General features: G+C 35.4%; 1 protein-coding gene across 2 annotated transcripts in view; it reads right to left on the reverse strand.

Annotated features, from left to right (window-relative positions):
- Positions 1–15,401, reverse strand: part of LOC115628490 — a 42,853-nt gene extending 27,452 nt beyond the window's left edge. Inside the window, exon 1 of one of the 2 annotated variants that reach the window (XM_030524633.1) lies at positions 15,135–15,401. The gene's annotated coding sequence lies outside the window, so the exon portion shown is untranslated. Of the gene's footprint in view, positions 1–7,850; positions 8,571–15,134 lie in introns of those variants that run through there. The other variant, XM_030524624.1, reaches the window with a different exon arrangement.
- Between the last annotated feature and the right edge of the window lie 4,726 nt (positions 15,402–20,127).

Here is a 20,127-nt window from a genome sequence, read left to right on the forward strand (position 1 = left end):
AAGCGTCGGCAACTGTTGGTGAAATGTTTGGTAAATGCAAGAAATATGATGATAAATGAAAGTGCTGCCTGGCCAGCCAATTGGAAAAACGTAGTTGTAGCTGTAAAAATGTGGAAAAAGTGGCGTTTCAATATATGTATTTCCTTTTTTTTGCCCACTGGAAATTTAATAATGTGACCTTTTTCTATTTGTATTACATGCATGTAATGGAATCGAGTGCAGTTTGTTGTTCTTGGGTGGTTCTGTTTATGCCCACTTTCCTTAATAATGTACAAACGAAAAGATAATATCTTTTGTTGCGCAAATACTGCGCGAGTTATTAGGGAACTCACTTATACAAATGTGTGATTAAATTACGTGCTGTATGTAAATGCATCGACTATGAATTCCTTATGCTCATATTTCGGACACTACCGAGTGAAATTCAAACCAATTTCTGTGTCGTCTTACCCGTTATATCTGATGATAAGCAATACCAGTCATTGACCCTGAAAATTTCATTCCAGTGTTTTTAATCATAAACACAGAATGCTGCGAAGCATTAGTTACTTTTGTAAACCCCGTACTCAAAGAGTAAAAGGGTAGACTAGTTTAGTGCGAATGTATGTAATACACACTAGGAGGCATGACAAACTTCACAAAGTATATATCAGCATGATCAGTATGACAAGACGAGTCGATATAGCCATTTCCTTGCCAGTTCGACTATTGAATACTTCTCTGCTATAGCTATTTAACTCAGCTAAACTTTGCTGAACTAATTATTCGTATGACAATGATTGTGGTATGACAGTATAGAACTCATAAATACGAAATGGGTTCAAGTAATCATAATAAAAACGGATTTTATAATGGCAGTTACATATTTTGTAATAAACATTATCTACATATTGGCATAAGACATCATTTCCATAATACTAATAATGGTGATACATTAGGCGTATACTAGAAAACAAGGTGATGTACTAACGTTTCTCAATTTGCGATGCATAATTTTAACACCCACATGTGTTAGTTCCTTGATTCAATCGTAATATCAACAGCCCAACACATACTGTGGAATATATTTACAATAATAGATTAATACTTACTAAAAACAGCTACAAATTTAAATTCAGCGAACGTTGAAAGCAAAATAATCAATAAAGCAAAACCAAGGAGGAAAATGTAATAAATAATGCGAAAGGGGAAAAATTCTATTTGCATAGATTATAACGTAAAATGCCCGTCTGTATGTGTATAGACGAGTGTTTGTGTGGGTTAAAAACTTTTTTTTTTTTCAATAAAAAAGAAAACAAGCCAACTACTACTAGCAAAATTCAAAAACAGCTGTATATGCAAATTTTAATAAAGCTATTATTTCATATGTCTAAGCTCAACTGTCTGTTTCTATGTAAACTAGTCTCAGTTTTAAGGCTATCACGTAAAAAGGCTTTCTATTCGTTCAAGCAGACCATTTGTCACAGCCATTCGAATCGGTCTAGTATTTTCTATAGCTGAGGTATAACTTTGAATTAACTTATTTATCTTAGTCAAGTTAGTTGACAAAATCCGCCTGGCCGCCTGGCATATCAAATTGCTTCCATAGGTGTGATATGTTTATATAGTATGTAATTCGAAAGCGGGAGTATATTTCCAAAAGTATACAAATGTCAGTGTCGCTAAGCTAATCAATGAGCTTGTTTTATAATACAAATACATTTTATTTATAATAGTTAAAAGGCCGGTTCATTGTATCGTTTTTCAAAATAAAAAAGAGACTACAGAACGAGATAGCATGTTTAATACTGAAACCCAATTGACCAATGCCTTTTTATTTATTTATTTTTTTGCTGGACTTGGCCAAAACCAGTTTGAGGCACATATACACGAACATGTACATAGCACCGACGCACAGTGGGGCCTTCGGACTTTTTTCGTTGCAAAAATCATATCTTCTGAACGGCTGAAGCAATTTTCGTCATTCAAATTTTGTTTGAAAGAAAAATTCTTAAGCTTTGAAACAAGTCATAGCGCATTGTGCTGTGATTTGTAGGAGCTGCGCAATGTGTGCTCAAAGTTGGATTTTGTTGCCAGTGCAATATTTGCCTAATCAAACTAATAAAAAACATTTAATGATACAATTATTTTCAGTTATGTTATATTTTTAGTTTTTAACAAATTAAAAATTGAAAAAAAAATTGTTTAAATATTACAAATTTTTTTTTTAATTTAAAAATATTGAAAATTTTTTTTACATAAAAAAAATTAAAATAAAATATTTTGTTAATATTTTATGATTACATTAATTTTTATTATAAAGTACTGACAGCTGCAATTATTTACATTAATATGTTTTCTTTAAAATAGTCGTCTACATTCGAAGGAATATCTAATAATTTCACCATGTCCGAAGAATAATTACTAACTAATTCTTTGTGAGACCTCACATGTCTAAGGGATGAAACCAGTGGATCTGAAGAGGCTGACAACATATTGAAGAGATCCTCGTTTTGCCTTATTCGTGACGTCTTGCATGTGTTCAAATATCTGAATTTTTTATAGTCCTTGTTCCTCGACTCTTGGGCTTCCTCTGACATTTCTCCAATTGGTCATGAAGTGTTACTTGCACTGACTGTTCCGTCACTATTGTGGGCTGAGGTACTGCCTCTTTCTTAGCCGATCCTATTTGTTTGTACCCAGGAAGAACATCAACATTATGCCGAATTAGGGAATGTCGCAATATTAAATATTTTTCCTTTGACAATCCCAAATCCATAAACAATGCCAAAGCCTCATCGGCACTGAACTGCTTTGGCAGTAAGTTTGGCGGAGTAGGAATGCTTTCCTTGATCCTTTTAAGTCGCACTGGGCTTGCGTCAGCAACCGCTTTTGTGACTTGCGATTTTATTTTTTCCTGATCCTTGGTGTATTTCATGGACAGCGCCTCCGACAAGTGATCCGTAGCTATGGCTTCTGTGACATCGACAAGCTTTCTTTTTCTTGTAAAATCCGAGCATTCTTCAATGGATTTCGTTGGTCTTCCTCTGGCTCGTCCAGTTGATGTAGAGGGTACATCGTCCATTGATGTATCCAAGTACGTAGTCGTTGATAGCCAGATTTCATATTTTAAATCAAATTTCTGCTTGCTATATCCTACGCTTATCCATTTCTGTTTGATTTTAGAATAAATTAATTTAAGCTTATTTCTCAACATTTTTTGCTGATCTGCACTTTCCAGAGCATCATACAGCTCTTCCAGAACAGCTTCTTCAAATTCCTTCTCATCATTGGAATTCCTAAATAGATCAAATAATGTTGCATTTTGCACAGCCATGTTAAAGAAAAATCACTTTTAAGGTATTTAAACGTAAATTATATTGAAAATTACTATTCACTGCTAGTTAGACACAACTGATTGCTTTTTAAGTCAAAATTCGACTATTACGCTGCACCAAAAATATTGGCAATATATACCATTTCTAAACGCATACCTAAGATAATAAACTAAAACCTCTTTTTGCCTGTTCAAATGCTTTAAAGCAAAGAAATTACAATTCATGAAAGGGTCAAAAATATTGCAAGACCTTCACCTGATATTGTAAATTACACTACCTGTAATAAATGTTATGCATAATTTTGGTTGCACAATATTAAATGTGGATCAAATAGGACCGCTTAGGTATATTTTTGTATCCATAATGCTAAATACAATGTTCCTAATAGCCGTTACTGCGAATCTACCTGCAATGCATTCTTCTTCTTATACCCGCGGCAGCGCCTTTTTCGCTGATTTTTTTCCGAAGTTGCGGCACTCTTTTTGCTCTGGTGCACACCGGCGGATCCGGGCGGATGAAAGTTTTATTGCGTTAGGTAAAAGAATATTTAGGGAACATATTTTGAAAATATGGGCGAGGTACTTTTGGGTACTTTTTTTTTATTTTCCATCAAAGTTGAAAAACACCCTAAAAATAGGTAGTTTAAAAAATAACGTTTTCTAGATAACTACAAATACGAAAGACATAGTTTTTATTAAATAATGCATAAAATTAATTCATATAGCAATACAAATCAAAATATCAATGATTCGTTTCATAACTTAGCTAATATTATACCTGAAATATGAAGTATTTGCATCAAATTGAATTAATTGTTGCGAGCTTAAAAAAGGGTCGACTTTGAGTGCACATATGTCCTAAACTATAATTCCGATTTTTTTGAGAGTAAGATTTTCGTAATCTTTGGAAAAAAAACTATTAGACACGTTTATTCATTACTCCCAAAGCGTTCATGAAAATTTTGATTTTCGCAAGCTGTTTCGGCCTAAGGCCCCACTGTGCGACGTACTTAAGATACAGCTAAGAGGCAGCTAAAAGCAACTGCTACGAGTACAACAAAAATACATACGACCGAAAAATATTCACAGCTTGAGGTTATAACTTATTTTGTTTTCGTCGTCATTTTGGTACCCTGGGAGAAGGGCATTTTAACATAGTCTAATCTTGTCACTTCACAACAGAGTCGGTCACAGTAGTATTATTTACAAAATATTTCTAGAAACTCAAGTCACAACTAAACGTTGATTGAATATGTTAAGCAAATTTGAATATTGGCCACTTCTAGTATTATGTTTGAATTGCATAAAATCAGCAGCATAAACAAAATGTATGCTAGAATAAAAACTGTTTGTGCAATTGAATCACTCTTTTGTATGGCTTATCGGTCTAAAATTGCCACTCACAATCTTTCAGTTTGCCGATTCTCACATTACTATTTACTTGTTTCTCTAACTAAGCGATCTAGCATTTTCGAGCCATGTCCGCACATACTTAGTTTCTAGATGAAAAGTGACACTTCATTTTTTAATATTTTCTAATATTTTTGCGATACTTTTAAACAACGACGCCATCTTGATTATTCATCAGCGACGACATGAATGTACCTATACATTTATAAATATATATAAATGCATTTCATTTATCTGTGAACAGACACGAGCCACAGCGAAAAAAACAAATGACTGAGAAATTCTCCATCTACATTTGTTAAAATAAATACATTTACATATGTATATACGTGCCGACCAGTTGCTGATTTTTTGTTATGGAGAAGCAACGGCGCCTGACTTCAAAATGTAAAATAAGAAAGAAAACCGGTAGAAAGCAGTTATTAGGGTCACAATTGTACTAGTGATGGAAAATTAAAACCCTTCCAAAGGTACAACACTTTGTTCCAATTCCAAAATAATCAGGCTTTTTATTAATTGTTTATGACCGATGAAAGGTAAATTACACTTACTAGTTAGAATCGGAAAAGAATTGAATAAAATAATTTGTAAAAGGCATGGAAGTCTCCCAATAATAACTTTAAAAAATTTATTAAATCATCACGTTATGTAAAGTTTTTGTTTTTTAATAACAGCGCATTTCCAAACGTAATGACACTATCGCCATTATCTGGACAATTCGTTCAACAATAAAGATACACATGTCGTTCCCTCTCGCTGGCTCTGATAAGCGAAAAATACACAATTGAACTAATATCGTCAACATGGCTGAAAACCTATCGGCAACATCGTAATCAACAACCAACCATCGTTTCTTTCTATTGTTTTAGGTAAACGAATGTGGCACTATCTAAGCCCTTGTTTGACGGCTATTCTTACAGGTATTATTTATGCCACATACAGCCATAGAATACGTGTTTTATGTGTTCAGAAGGAAACATTGGCCATTAAACCTAATGCTTACATACATATTCGCTGATTATAAATCAAATATTTTCTATGCACCTTTCTTATGGCAGGTCATGATTTTTAATTAAGCGCAAGGTTATTGCAAAGTTTCTAGCTTTGAAAATTCAAATACAGAGTTGTAGGTTTGTTTTCGCTCTTTAATCAGATCCCACAAACAAATGACTACAAACACTGGTACTACAAATACATAGATTCTTGTTTGTAACATTTTTATAACTGTTTTTTATTTTTGGGGCTAGTTATATTTACTGCAGTTTTTTAAATAAGTTTTGTTACTCTTCATATGATGAAGATTGATCTGTTATAGGTATATTAAGTGGCTTCCACCCTTTTTCAGATAATTGAAATGGTTCGCATATGTTAATTTATTTTATTATTGTGTATGTGTAATTATGTGTATTACCAATCGTCAATTTCAAACCAACCGCGTGCAGTTAATTGCTATTTGCGTTCCCATCAGTCAATGGAATTGACGAAAGCACACTCAAATTTATATGTAATTATCGACTGCCAAAGATGTTTTTCAGCGAGTTTACCCAAAATAAGGCAGTCCCAATTTCATGCCAGTGATTTTTGCTTAATTTAATCCTCAAAATATTGTAAATATTGTATATTTATAAATGATCAAAAAGGCAAAAAATTCAATCTGATTCAAGCGTAATTTAAATAATTAACGGCAGGCTATAATTAAAAGCAAGTAGCCGCTGTGAAAGGAAAAAGCGGCGTCAAATACGAGATTTATAAATAGCTGGGTTAAACGCTAACGATTACGGCTAAGTTTATGTGTATTGGTTTGTTTTAATCTCTTTGTAACTCAAAAAAGCAATAACAGGCAGTGCAAGGTTTATTAGTGATTAACTGGGGCAATACCGTTTATTTTAGGGTCAAGTTCAATAGTTCAATTGTTCGTCAGGTACTATGTTAAGTTATCAGTCAGCAATATTGGTGCACTGTTGTTTATGTTCTTAAGTTGTATTTTAGAAGCATTCCTTCTCATTTTATAGCAGATTTTCGAGATACAGGCTTGGCATCACCACTTAGTACCTTCCCACCCCGGCGAAAGATTTTCGAACATAGTTATAATAATTATTATCATGTGCGCACGCTTGTTTGTTCGAATATGCGTGCATAGAGACGAAACATTCAATGTCAACAACTAAATATGTATTGTGTACATACATATGTATGTATGTACACTGAACACGAAAAACTCATAAGTTGAACCAAAACATTCAACTTGCTACCAAGAGCATTGAGTTTTGGTTTTACAAACAATTATTATTAGGAATAGATAACTTTTATCAACCATTTTAGTGAAAGCTTTTGTGTGTAACAAACATTTATAATTAATTATATAGATATAATTATTTCCAATAGGATTAAAATCAAAATAATATAAGCATGCGCTGCAAAGTTTCGGCTGGCAACGCCATAAAGAGAGAAACGGAGAGAACGTTGTAGAAGCAACAAGGTGAATTACTCACAACAAAATAAAATTATTGCATATTTGGGCAAAGCTAAACATTTGACATACATACATACATATGTATATATATGCATACATTTGTAAAGATTGACATATACATACAAAAATGTCTGTTTTGCTTACAGCCCAGTACCTACGCTTTTTGCTAACAATAACAATTTTAACGGTCAGTGCTGTTTTCCTTTTAGTTGACGTATTGTTTATTTGCCTGCTGCCGTTAAAAAGCATACAAACTCAAAACTGATGCAAAAGTCAATTAGCAATAAAGAAGGCCTGCTAAAAACCATTTTATTTAAATGCCAGACGATGTTTTGTTGACTTATTTATTTGAACCAAAACGTGCTAAACGAAATAGGCGAGAGAGCGCACAGCTGACGTCGCTCGTTCTCTCCCTCTGTGACGCACTCACACTTGGTTATTGCGCGAGCGAATGGCAATGCAAAATGAAAAATTCAAAAGCACACACACTAGCACATACTTTGCTGGAGTGACAATAAATAAGAAATCAAACAACACAATTTCGCAAGACAGAAACAGATTCGTTGTTTTCTAGCTTTGCTACACAATAAAACTCGCACGATGACGACATATGCCTAAGGGACTTTAAGAAAATTATTAACATTAACTTACTTATTCGTATTTTTATGAATTCCCGCTTAGCCGCGACAGTAACACGAATATAAAAAACACTAACACACGCACAGATAACACACGAAGAAGAGAAGGCCAATACTCTGGTTCACAAGACTTTCACAAGCTGGTAATTTATATATTTTCATTCACTTTTCACTCTTTTCTCTCCCTCTCTCTCCCACTCTCTCTCTCTCTTTTTATTTGAGACTATTAATTCGGAGTGCACTTTCACCGCGTTTTCAATGCATCAAAGAAAATTTTCACGTGTTTTTGTTTTACTTCGTAGATTGTTTTCTATACTGAGCTTTTACAAACTATTTTCTTTTCGTAATTATTTACGTTTGTGACCTGCTGTTGTAGCTTCTACTACTGCTGTGAGCCATTGGGCAATGTACACACATGCATACATACAAATGTTTGAGCAAACGGCAAATACGCACACTCATGCACGCACACACAAAGAGCAACCACTCCAGTACGTTTCTTCAGCACTGCGTTTTTGTTTGTTACTGCCCGCTATATTATTCGAGCATTCATTCACATCTTTCCATTTCAGACATCGTTACAGCAGTCTGAACTGAACAGCACGCACAGTTTTTTATTTTTTAGCGCTTTGCACTTCAACACTCGGAACAAAAATAAACAATGCAAAAATATGTTGCCCCTCCACATACGAATTATCTGTCTGCCGTCGAAATCCACCCGTTCTCCCAATAGCACTGAGGCTGGCTAACTAACTGAGGTTTATGGCAGCTGTTGCGAGAGCGACCAGTGTTGCCATGTGCAGCAATTGGCGTTGCCAGCTACTTTTAAATTGGGTAGACTATATAAGGTGCACAAACACTTGCTTGGCATTGGCCTTGGCCGTTGCATACTTTTGGGCAGGCCTTGAAACAACTACTTACTTGACCACTTAGTCAACAGAATAAAGTGTATATATATATTTATTTATTTTTAAATACAAGACTAGTTGAGGAGATAAACACTAAAGTATCAGAGTGAACGGACAGAAAATAAAATAAGAGTACTTCTGTTTTAGATTTAAATAACGAAACAACAGTTTTCTTATTAGAGCGTAGTCAACAACTCAAACAGTCTTTTCATTTGGGCATTTAAATTCTTCAGCAACTAAATTCTTTTCTTTTCACTTAAATATACCTTTTATCTGTCATCGAACTTTATTTATGTGACTTATCGGTAAAATAAAATTAAAACAGAAGCGAAATATAAATAAACGGGCAGCGAATTTTGCTGAATCTGGAGATTAATGTGAGGAGCACATAAGACAAGCTTCTTAACAGACAAAGCATACCTGTCAACGATGGAGGAGATACCGACAACACAAATAATCCCCAGCAGTTTTTTTAATGATGGACAAAACAGCACGTACTCCTTTCCGCGATATGCGCTTAGAGTTCGTTTTCGTTCTCATTGCTATCCGGAGCTGTTGCCCATTGGCCATTTGTGTGTTTGTCGCAAGGTGGCCAGAACATGGCATTCTTCCCCCACCACCTGCGGCCAGGAAGCTGATTGCAGTCAGCAAAAGGCAGATGGCAGATACTACTTGTATATCAAAAGGCTTAGACATTGACGCACTGCGGTAGCTTATTTTAAGCTGTTTACCCCGTACCTGTAGGGTAAAAAGGGCATATTAGGTTTGTCCAAAGTATGGTACAGGCAGAAGGCGTATGTATATTTTTAATCAGCACGACCAAACCAATCCGTCCGTCTGTCTAGATTACGGAGAGGGCTGACGGCCACATTGACCAAACTAATTTTTGGATTTTCCCTTCTCCTCAGGCTACAGATATTCGTCAATACTGTACACATAAAAAATACACACTTCTCTACTATTGTTTGTTGTTTATCCAAATCGGTTGACAAACAATTTCATTCCAGTACTATGCTCACATTTCCTTTTTTTCTTCGATTGGTGCATATACCTCAGCGCCGGAAGTTTGTTTTGGTACAGGGTATGTCACTGTCGGGCTTGCTTGACTGTAGCATTCTGTCTTGGTTCTGTTCGTTTACATTCATCCTTCCTGGTCTACCGAACACTTTGCGTTGGGATTGCAATTTAAACATGTCTGCTGGATGCGGAACTGCAGTAAACCTCATCGCTCTCTACAGTCTCAAGAGCAGAAATAAAATTAGATGTTGTCTCGCTAAACATCGCAATCAATTGAGCTGGTAGGGAATGGGAATGCATATTATACATAGAGATATTGAATCCTGCAGTAGATTGCTCAGATATGTGTGAAATTATATGTAAAAAGCTGCACATTTATTTGTTTCTAGCTGCAAGATAATTATATCCACTTTTTATTTATTCCCAGTCGCACATAATAAAGCAATAATAAATCCATAGACGATGAATTCCCTTGAGCTTTTTAAGTTAAGAATATTACAATATTGTATAATAGCAACTAAACTGATAACAACAGAAATCGATTTGCCAGCTTCTCCTGAAATAAAAAATAATGATGAGACCGGAAGAATTTTCAACGCCCTCAACGCTCAAACAGGCTGCCCCCCATCAAATGCTCAAAGCATGCTCACATCATGAACAATTCCCTTGCGACTTTGATGGAATTGAACAGGCTAGCATCAGAACAACAATAGAAAAAGTTTATGGAGACAAAAACAAAAGACGGAAAACAGACGCCAATGCAGCACTACGGAATTTAAGGACATAAATTCATATAAATTGCGTTAATTTAACCGCAAGCACAGTTTTAAAATCTCAAATAATGAGCAGTCAGGCAGTTTCCTCTCGTCCAACGATACTGCTGCTTTACGCGTTATAAAGGAGGAGGCAACTTAGGGACAAATAAGTGGCAGCCGCCACCCCTACTAAAAGTTGAACCGGCGGTCTCTTTGCGTTAACCGAGATTTTAAATTCAAAATTACGCTTTGAAATGTTTGCTACAATTTGTTTTTCTTTATAATGAGTCCTTCTGTTCACCAGCAACCAGACACCGACTTCGGCCTAAGTGTATGAGTATATATAGTATATGCGCCTGTACTTTAGTTTGTGTTTAGTAGACACTTAAAATATGTGTGAATTTTGCAGACTTTGGTGGTGTTTTAAAGGGTCGTCTAGTCGCAGCGGTATTTAATCCGCCGATGCTTTCCTTTTGCTCCAATAATACGATGAAGTAGCTAGCAAGCTATGTATATTAATTATTTATAATTAGTAGGCGTGATTATTGCAAATAATTGGGTCGACAGTCTGCTTTCATACATCATGTAATGCGATTTTTCACTTTATAATTATTAAGTACTTGCACAAAGTGTTTGAATGATGCTTGTAGGTAGTTAATATAAAATAACATAAAATATGAAACTCATAGTTTTACTTAAGAGCACACAGAAAATGCTTAGTATGTTCATTTTTAGAACTTCCAAAGTATTGCATAATTGCTATTATATTTCGAAATAAATGTATTTAATTACGATTTGTGCATTATTAATTACATCCATTTTCCAGCTCAAAGCCCACAGCTTAATTATTTGCGTCGCACAAAGAAAACATTTCAGATATCTCACTCTCGCATGTAACCGTATAAATGTCTTCATTAAGCTTAAGGACTTTATTTGCGCAATGACGATAAAAAGGAACACGTTCATTTTAAAATGGTGGGTCCCTTTCTGGTCTTGTTTGAAACTTTTCGTGTCGAAACAACGCTTCAATGCATTTCAACGGCGATTGTTGAGCTAGCAGTTTCTGTTCAGCTTAGACTTTTCACTTTCTGCTCACCAAACAAGCAGGCAAGGCATAGCGTCAGGAAAAGGGACAGAAGTCAAAAAAAAATCAATCGAGGGCAAGCGCTGGTCTTTCAGATGTTTCAAGGCGTTTATTTAACTTGCGTTTCTCTCTCGCATCCGCGACGCTTTACGAGCAAGTACCGAAGGAAACGGGTTTACCAGGCTTACGAAAAGGTAGTCATATGTTGTTGTCAATTTTATTTTAGGAACAACACACAACTTTGGTTTGAAATGGCTTCAATGGGCTTGACGCTTCATTTCATTAACTTGTGAGTACTGGAAGCTAAATTCTAGTTTCCCAGAACAAGGTTTTTCGTACTGATATTTTTTATTTGCATTAGGGTCAGTATTTGTTTCCCTTTTTAGGCACGCCAATCTCTTATTCCCTAAAGGAGATCCGAAAAGCAACCACTGAAATATTCATTGCATACTTTGCAGAGCTATAAATGGCGACGGCCTTAATTGTTGGCCATGACAAAAGTTGCCCTGATATTTCTATGTGGGTAAATACGAAAGTCTCCACTGAAATTGAAATTTGCATAAGGAAACATTTTTTTAATGATTGTTAAGCTGAGTTCGAAACATGCACCCAATCCGTTTTACAAGTATTGCACATGCCAAATCATGTATAGTGTGTATGTATGGTTGTGCTTGCAGATTGATCAACAAACATTGCGGTTACCAAGCAGAAAGTGCAGTTGGGCACTTGGAAAGGAATTCTGATGACACACAGCACTTGAAATCAATCGAATGAATTATGCGAAATACTATAGTCTTGTAAATATTAAGTCTATACAATTGCATTTCAAGTGCACTTAAAACGTAGACACACATAGTCGAGAGAGAAATGAGTAAGAAATGAAATATGCGGACAATATAACTTACAAAGCAAAATAGGGATACCTTATATCTTATCTGGCAGCCGTACAATGACAAAGTGCAACACGGACTGAATGCAAAGGCGTACAGTTGAATGCCGATAATAATCCAACCCCAAAACCCAACAAAAAGCCCAAAGACCTACCTGCCCTCCATCAACTCTGGTCACCACCCACTTCCACTGAAATCTATAATGGTGTTTATGCGTGAGACTCCCGAGGGAATTATGTGTATATATAATGCATTGTACGTGTGTGTGTGTTATTAGAACATGGCAGCATTTACTATGACTTTCTTTAAAGTCATACTAATTCAGATACTAATGCCATTATACAAGTAGGTAAATCAGACTGTCTTTCATTGACTTCCATTGCAATTTCAACCAATTATGTCTGTATGCCAGCTATTCTTCACACACTCGGCTGTATAAACCTAATTCCCTTGCAAATTTTCTTTAAAAATTTGTAACGAAAATTTGTGTATACATATGTAAGCATTGTTCATAATACCTAACGACAACATATACACGCACGTATATGGGTTTATAATTAATTTAATCTTTGCATTGTCAAACATTACACGCCCTTGATAGAACAATTTGTTTCGTTGTTTAATTTTATGTAAACGGGTATTCGTTTGCTGAAAACTCCCATAGGTACCCTGTATTTAATGGAACTTTAAAATGTGCAACAACAAGAAGGGAGAATGTGTAATACAATACATATATGTAGTATGGGCACATAAACAAACAAAGCGAAGAGGTTAATCTATATAGTAAGTATAATTTGATCAAACATGACAAAGGTAGCAAAAAAATTAATACATGTACATTGATAAACCAGTTACATTTGGGAAGATATCCCTATCCATAGCGTGCAATTAACTACTTGTATATATAGTATAGTCTCGGCACAGCCAAAAACAGCTTCTGCGCTGGATTACTTTTTATTTTCGTGGAATAAGATTAATGACAAGCAATTTTTCATTGACTATGATTCAGCGGATGGTTGAAGGGAGAAGCAGGCTGTTTAGGCCCGCCCGAGGGCAATGGGAAATGGCAAATTCCGTTAAAAAATTATTTTGTTGTCTGCAAAAACACAATGACAAAATTATTTTGAGTGCCCAAAGGAGTAAAATACATATGTCTGGAAATAGCAACAACTGTCATGCTCTAGATTGCCAAGGTAATGAATTGAAGCGATAGCGACGCAGTTGAAACCCGAGCTCAGATGACAGCACACAAGAAGCAAAGAAGCCATATAGTACAGCAGCAAAATGCGTCAAACCCAACCTGCCAATGTTAATGTTTAATCAGCCCCAAGCAACAGCGTAGAACCATTAAGCTTCACTGAGCCTGACCATTTAGTAAATTTTCAACTTTTTAGTCCGTGCTACCTCGCTGTGAGGCCATGGAAACTGTTTGCCCGGAATGGCCATCATAATTTAAGGCCAATGTCAACTGTTGTTCATGCCAGTTGGTGTAGCATTAAAAAAAAACATGTATTCCAAATATGAAAAAATTTAAAATCACATTAATAATTACTAACTAAAACATTCACTGACTTGCGTTGTAGCTTGGCGGATAAATGCTATAGAAGTCCGATCATGCTTTAACATTTCGATATCTGTCAAATTAAAAGAGCCAGCAAGGGTGAAAGCCATGATTTTACAGGTATTCGCTTACAGTATTCTACTTTATTCATTAAATTCAGTGCTCAAAGCATATATTTTTCATATTTTTCTACCTAATCGGGCTTCCTGCTTTATTCATGTTGCTAAAAATTAACTTAATATTGAATTGAAATTTAACTGACATGTAAGCTAAGCAATATTTAAATAATGCAGCGAGACTCCCAATCGGCACTCTTAACATATATATGCAAAATATTTCTGATACTAGTTAATAAACGGTATTCCTGAACCAACAACCCACACGGTTTGAAATATCGTTAAAAACAACATATAGTATATATGTAAGTGTAACTTACATCCATTAGATGTACCTTGGAATTCAAATACTGCTTTTATATGTGTACTGCAAAAAGGTACCATACGTTTAATAAATCATACAAGAGGCACACAAAGTGGGGGTAATTCAGTTTAACGCATTTATGAATTATTCAATTTGCTTTAAGCGTTGACTGAGGAGGGACATCACAATATAAAAGTGAAGTGAAGAATAGAAGCCCGATATTAACACAACAAATTGCAACTGATTTTTCAACCTTTTTCTGCTTTTCCAAAAGGGCAGACGCCAAAATTAATATTTTGAGTTAATCACATTGACTTGGCTTGTGAGCAATGGGAATTCCAAAAAAACAAAATAAACTCGTCCTTTCTCGGACGGGTACAGGGTATAAAAATTTTTAGTAAACCATTTATTGAATTGACAGCAGCAATGATATCGCTTAAATCTACCCTTTTAATATATTGTTTTAATTTATAGTAAAACTGAACTTATTCCCTATTTTTATAATTCATTGGCTCGCTCCAGAATTAACGCGTTTTTGCACCTTATTCTTCAGAAAGTAATGACCGAAATATTTTCTTACGCTGGCCAATTGAAGAATATAAATGTAAAAACTTTATTTACAAAAGCAACAAATAATCTGGGTATAAAAGTATTAGACTTACCGTGCCATGATATTTTTCTATAACCAGGCGTGGACGCTTTCGGCAGGAGAAGATGTTGTCAACATTTAGTTTATGGTTCAACTGTTATATATACATATAGTAATATGTAGTATGTTGGTTTCTGGTGCTGTTGTTGCTGCTGTCGTTTGTTTGTTTGTTCAGACGTTGCTCATTTTTTGCTATTCGGCTTTGATTTCTGTCCGTTGTGCTAGCCTCATCCTTGAGTTCTGCTAGTCATGCCGAAACATGGCCAAGTACATATATATTTATATATGTATATATGTGTACATTTTTGGAGGCTTACATATCGGGCCACGGGCTAAGTCAACAAACGGCAACGTCGGTAGTTGAGATAATGCTGATGATGATTATGCTGATGCTGATGTTGAATCTAAGACTGAGGATGAGAATGTATTTGCCATCAGACCCATAGCTATTTTCGCACGCGTCGTTTGTCTTTGTCGTGTTTTTTGGCTGTTCTCGCTGATGTTGTTAATGTTGTTGTTGCCTTTGCTACCTTCTTGAGCGATTGAGTTTAGATTTATGCCTTAAGTGTTTCTCGGGGATTTGCCTGCATATATATAGTATGTATATGAACGTACTTTATGTGGCACGAAAACGTGCTATCTTTGCAGCTTTTCTCAACTTCTCTTCTTTTCTCTTCCTTTATTTTGCTGACTTTCAATTTTCTATATATGTATGTACATACATGTGTACATACGTATACAATGGACTTGGCACGTATATAAATATGAGTATGTATCTGTTATTCTTGTGGTTTGCTTACGCCTAGAAATAAATAACAAATTTTTATTGCTTATGCTTACATATGCAGAGACATTCATATAAATGTGTTTCACCTTATGGTGCAAGCCTGCCGTTTTATTCGATTGCCGCTGTCATATTGCGTTTATGTATATGTACAAACATCAATATCATTAATATTGCGAACGCACGTCAGTATATGTTTGCCAGATATAAGTAAGTTTGAGTGTTATGTGTGCTGGCTTTAAACACTTCCTATATTTCATTTCCGCTACAAATTCTGTTTCGTTTCAACCATGTGCTTCCATCAATCAAGGGTCCCTCACGCGCACATACACACATATACCAAAAGGCACTGTCGAAATTGCTGTTCGAAAACCAATAGCCACAATCATTTTTTGTTAAAACAATAAGTGTAGCAGTATCTGTATTATTCTAGATATTTAATTGTTTTAGCTATTCAGATTGCTTAAATGTGCATTCTTGATTAATTTCCTCTGTTCGATTTGTTGTTGAATTTGCTTCATTTTTGATTGGAACTATTCACTGCTGTTTATCAGAGTTCTCCAACCTATGTTGCCTCAATATTATATGTAGATACATATATGAACATTGAACATTGTATATTTATTGGCATGTACAAAGCTGTCGTTTGAAAATAATCGCGCGTAGAGCACTTATTTTATTGCTAAGCTCAGAAACGGTTAATTTTTGTAAGAAAATGTAGGAAAATCCTATCCGTATGTTGTCCTAATTCGAAACCGAATTCATTTTTCTACTAACCTTCCGATGGAAAATTCTGGAGATCTATTTATACTCTTTACGTTCATAAAATCATGTCCTAAATGGGTGTAATGTCTATTTATAAAGAGTTCCATACATGTACATAGGTTATGTATGTATGTGTGCTAACTGTATTTGTTTGGGTGTGTTCTTATCAGCTGTTCGCTTTTATGACTGCAACGGAAATGTATGAAGGCAACCATGGTAGCCGGCAATGGAAAAACTAACAAACTTGCACGCTAACCGATTGAAATAAACTAAACTGGAAATAGAAAAAAGAACAATCCAAACAAAACAAGCGGCAACCAAGCCTATGGCCGACATGGCCCGCATGTCAAACCGCCTCCTCCTCAATTGTCAGACAAAAGTCTTTAATGGGCCGCCTGGCAAATCGACAAGACACCTACGTCGGACCGTCACTACAAGCATGCGCACACATACATACATACATACTTACATGTTCAAGCACACACATAAAGCAAGCCTGTCTGTGCCTCTTTTTTTTGTAAAAATGGATAGTGAGCCTTTAGAAGGGCTGAGGCAGTCAGGCAGTCAAGAACAGCTGCCATGGCGTCCACGACAAATAGCAAACACAACAACCGCACAGCAATATTTGCAAATGTACGTATGAATGTAAATGTACATACATATATACATACATACATATGTTTGTGTGCGTGTGCAAACTTTTGTATAAATGGGCTATACTGATAGTGTTTTGGCCTTACGCCCCATTTCTTAACCTTATATTAGCCGTATACATTAATTCAAGTATACTATTTCATTGCAGTCTGCAAAAATTTTCTGAAAACTAAACCAACCCGTGTAGGATTGTTTTTGTTTTTTTTAACTTACTTAACCTTAGAATATTCAATATTTGCAGAATGTCATTATTTTCCAAGAAGAAATTGTAGCTGCTGTTGCATTAAAAATAGTTCAATCAGGGGTTCCAAATATTTCTCACACAGACCTCGTGAGCTCGTCGTTTGTGTGGTCGCTTTGTTTGTTTTCTAACTTCCTTGTTACCATTTGTATATGTTTGCGATTGGCCAATGGGAAACCATATTAGTATGCAAAACTGATAATCAATACTGAATTCGAAACGCTCCTACTATTAGAGCGCATTTATGCTGGTGTTTACACATTTGCATATTTCTGTCTTTAATAAGCAAATACGTGTGTTTTTTGTGGTGTTCACATTCAAAATATATGTATATACTATATATTCATTTGACATAATGTAAACTCTGTCAACTAGCTGATAATTGCATGTATATTTTCCTGTGTGAGGAACATAGCCCTACACAACGCAGAATAAAGTGCCATAACTTTTACGACGCTTCAGGTCTAAGCTTATTTCACATCGAAAGGTTGCCAATTTGCAACTTAATTGAACAAAGTAACTTGCAGGATCCTTTATAAAGTACCTTTCTGTTCAATGTTGTAAGAAGAACACATAGTAAATGTTTTCCCATGGTAGCTGGAACTTGAAATAAATACACTAGGCGACATAGTTTTGAAGCCTTAAAACTGAATATATTTTCCATTATAAAATTCGTCTTGATCTGAGTAAATATTAGATTCGATTTTTTTCAAATAAAATTATTAAATTAAAGATAAAATGCTCTATAAAATAAAAACAAAAGAATCAATCAAAATATTCATGATTCAATTAAAAACAACATTCATCTTCAATTGTTTAAAACAAAAATCAAATTACCTCGATAAAAACAAATATTGGAAATTATTGGTCAACATTTGCTATTCTAAAACGAAATGGTATTGCAACAATCTAAATATTCCAACCGTGGCATTGGTTTTAGAAGCATATTTAAGTTCCTATCTACCATCATCATACCATGAATATCGCCCTTCATTATTTAACGCATAGTTCATTTGCCATATTAACGAAAAGTTGTATTCAATATGTTGGAGATACTAGTCTGTGAGCGAAGCTCGTGGCGAGCCCACCAATCGAAAAACATAGCATACTTACGCGCGCACTCATTGGTGTACAATAAGGCGCTTAATAATAGTAAACCGCTACGTGCAAATGGGCAGGGCACACACACTATTCCGACTATATAGTATATTCAAATACATCCTTCTACACACATCAAGCAAATGAGCCCCAAAGTACCATTGAACGTCAGACGTTTGCGGCTCTTAGGGCATTGGACATGGCCATGTTATAGAAGTGGATTTCTATTTGATGTACACGATTGCTCATGTGTTGGCCCTCACTGTGTGTTTGTTGTTGTTGCTATTGCGGCTACTCTTGGTTTTGTTTTTTATAATTACTGCCATAGAGGGAGATTGTGTGTTGGTATTTGTGTCTTGTTTTATTGTGGCTTGGTATTTATGTCGATGTCGATGGTGGTGTTGCAAAGCACACATAACGGTAATTTAATTAACATACATATACATACACACATACACACACTCCCAAAGTGGCACGAAACTAGGTAAGGCAGGGGCTTGGACAGTGGTTTTATATATAAATATGTATATATAAATTTTTTTGTTACACACAAAAGGCTCTACAGACCTTTAAATGAGTTTCGTGTAATCGATAATGTGATTTAAGCTTAATATTTGTATTTATATTTTTAATATATCATTTATGCGCTTTGAACAATAAAACTTGAATATTTATTTATTTGAAGTTGAAAAGCGAATTGTTTGTATCAGGATCACATTATTACAAGATTATCATTATTAATTAACATATGTATACACTTCAAATTTTTGTAAGAAACTCATCTACGCACACAAAGAACGCCGTAAAAATCACGCAAATAAGTTCCGAACTGGAATCGAAACTGTGTGAATACTAAGCGAACAAATGGTCTTTTACCGCCATATCTTGTAGCTTGATGCCGTGCCGCACAGACCCCACAACGACAACCTTTAAATAGCGCGCACGGCGATGGAATGAACGCTAAATCGCAGGAGTAAAACAGTAGCCTCAAACAGTAGCTACTAACATGGTCAGTGTTGCCGTGCCACATGAGTAAGAGAGGTCTACAAAATTTTGCGCAGTCGCAGGTCCGTTACCTCTCGCATTGAGCGCATCAAAGATGAATGAAACGCAAATTCCTTCAAGTTGCAGCTATGAAAACATCTGTGCTTTTGTTATGTTATTGCAAGGCGGTAGATGTGTGTGTGTGAGGGGGGTAGTGTGTGTGCAATGGCTATTCATATAACGCCCCATAAGAATTTAATATATCTAGATATTTAGATAGGTTTATTACATATTATTGTGTTTTATGTCTGTATACCTTGTGTGATTATATTTTCAATTCATTAAATATGCATAATTGGTGGATTACAGATTTTGATAGCTCAAAATACTAAAAACAAAGGCATCTGTAGGTCTATGCTAGCAGACTTTGCTACCGATTCACAGCGAGTAACTACCCAACTATTCTAGACATGTTAAGAC

This window comes from Scaptodrosophila lebanonensis, unplaced genomic scaffold (assembly GCF_003285725.1).
Source record: "Scaptodrosophila lebanonensis strain 11010-0011.00,11010-0021.00 unplaced genomic scaffold, SlebRS2 tig00000001-arrow-pilon, whole genome shotgun sequence".
NCBI classification, from domain to species: Eukaryota; Metazoa; Arthropoda; class Insecta; order Diptera; family Drosophilidae; genus Scaptodrosophila; species Scaptodrosophila lebanonensis.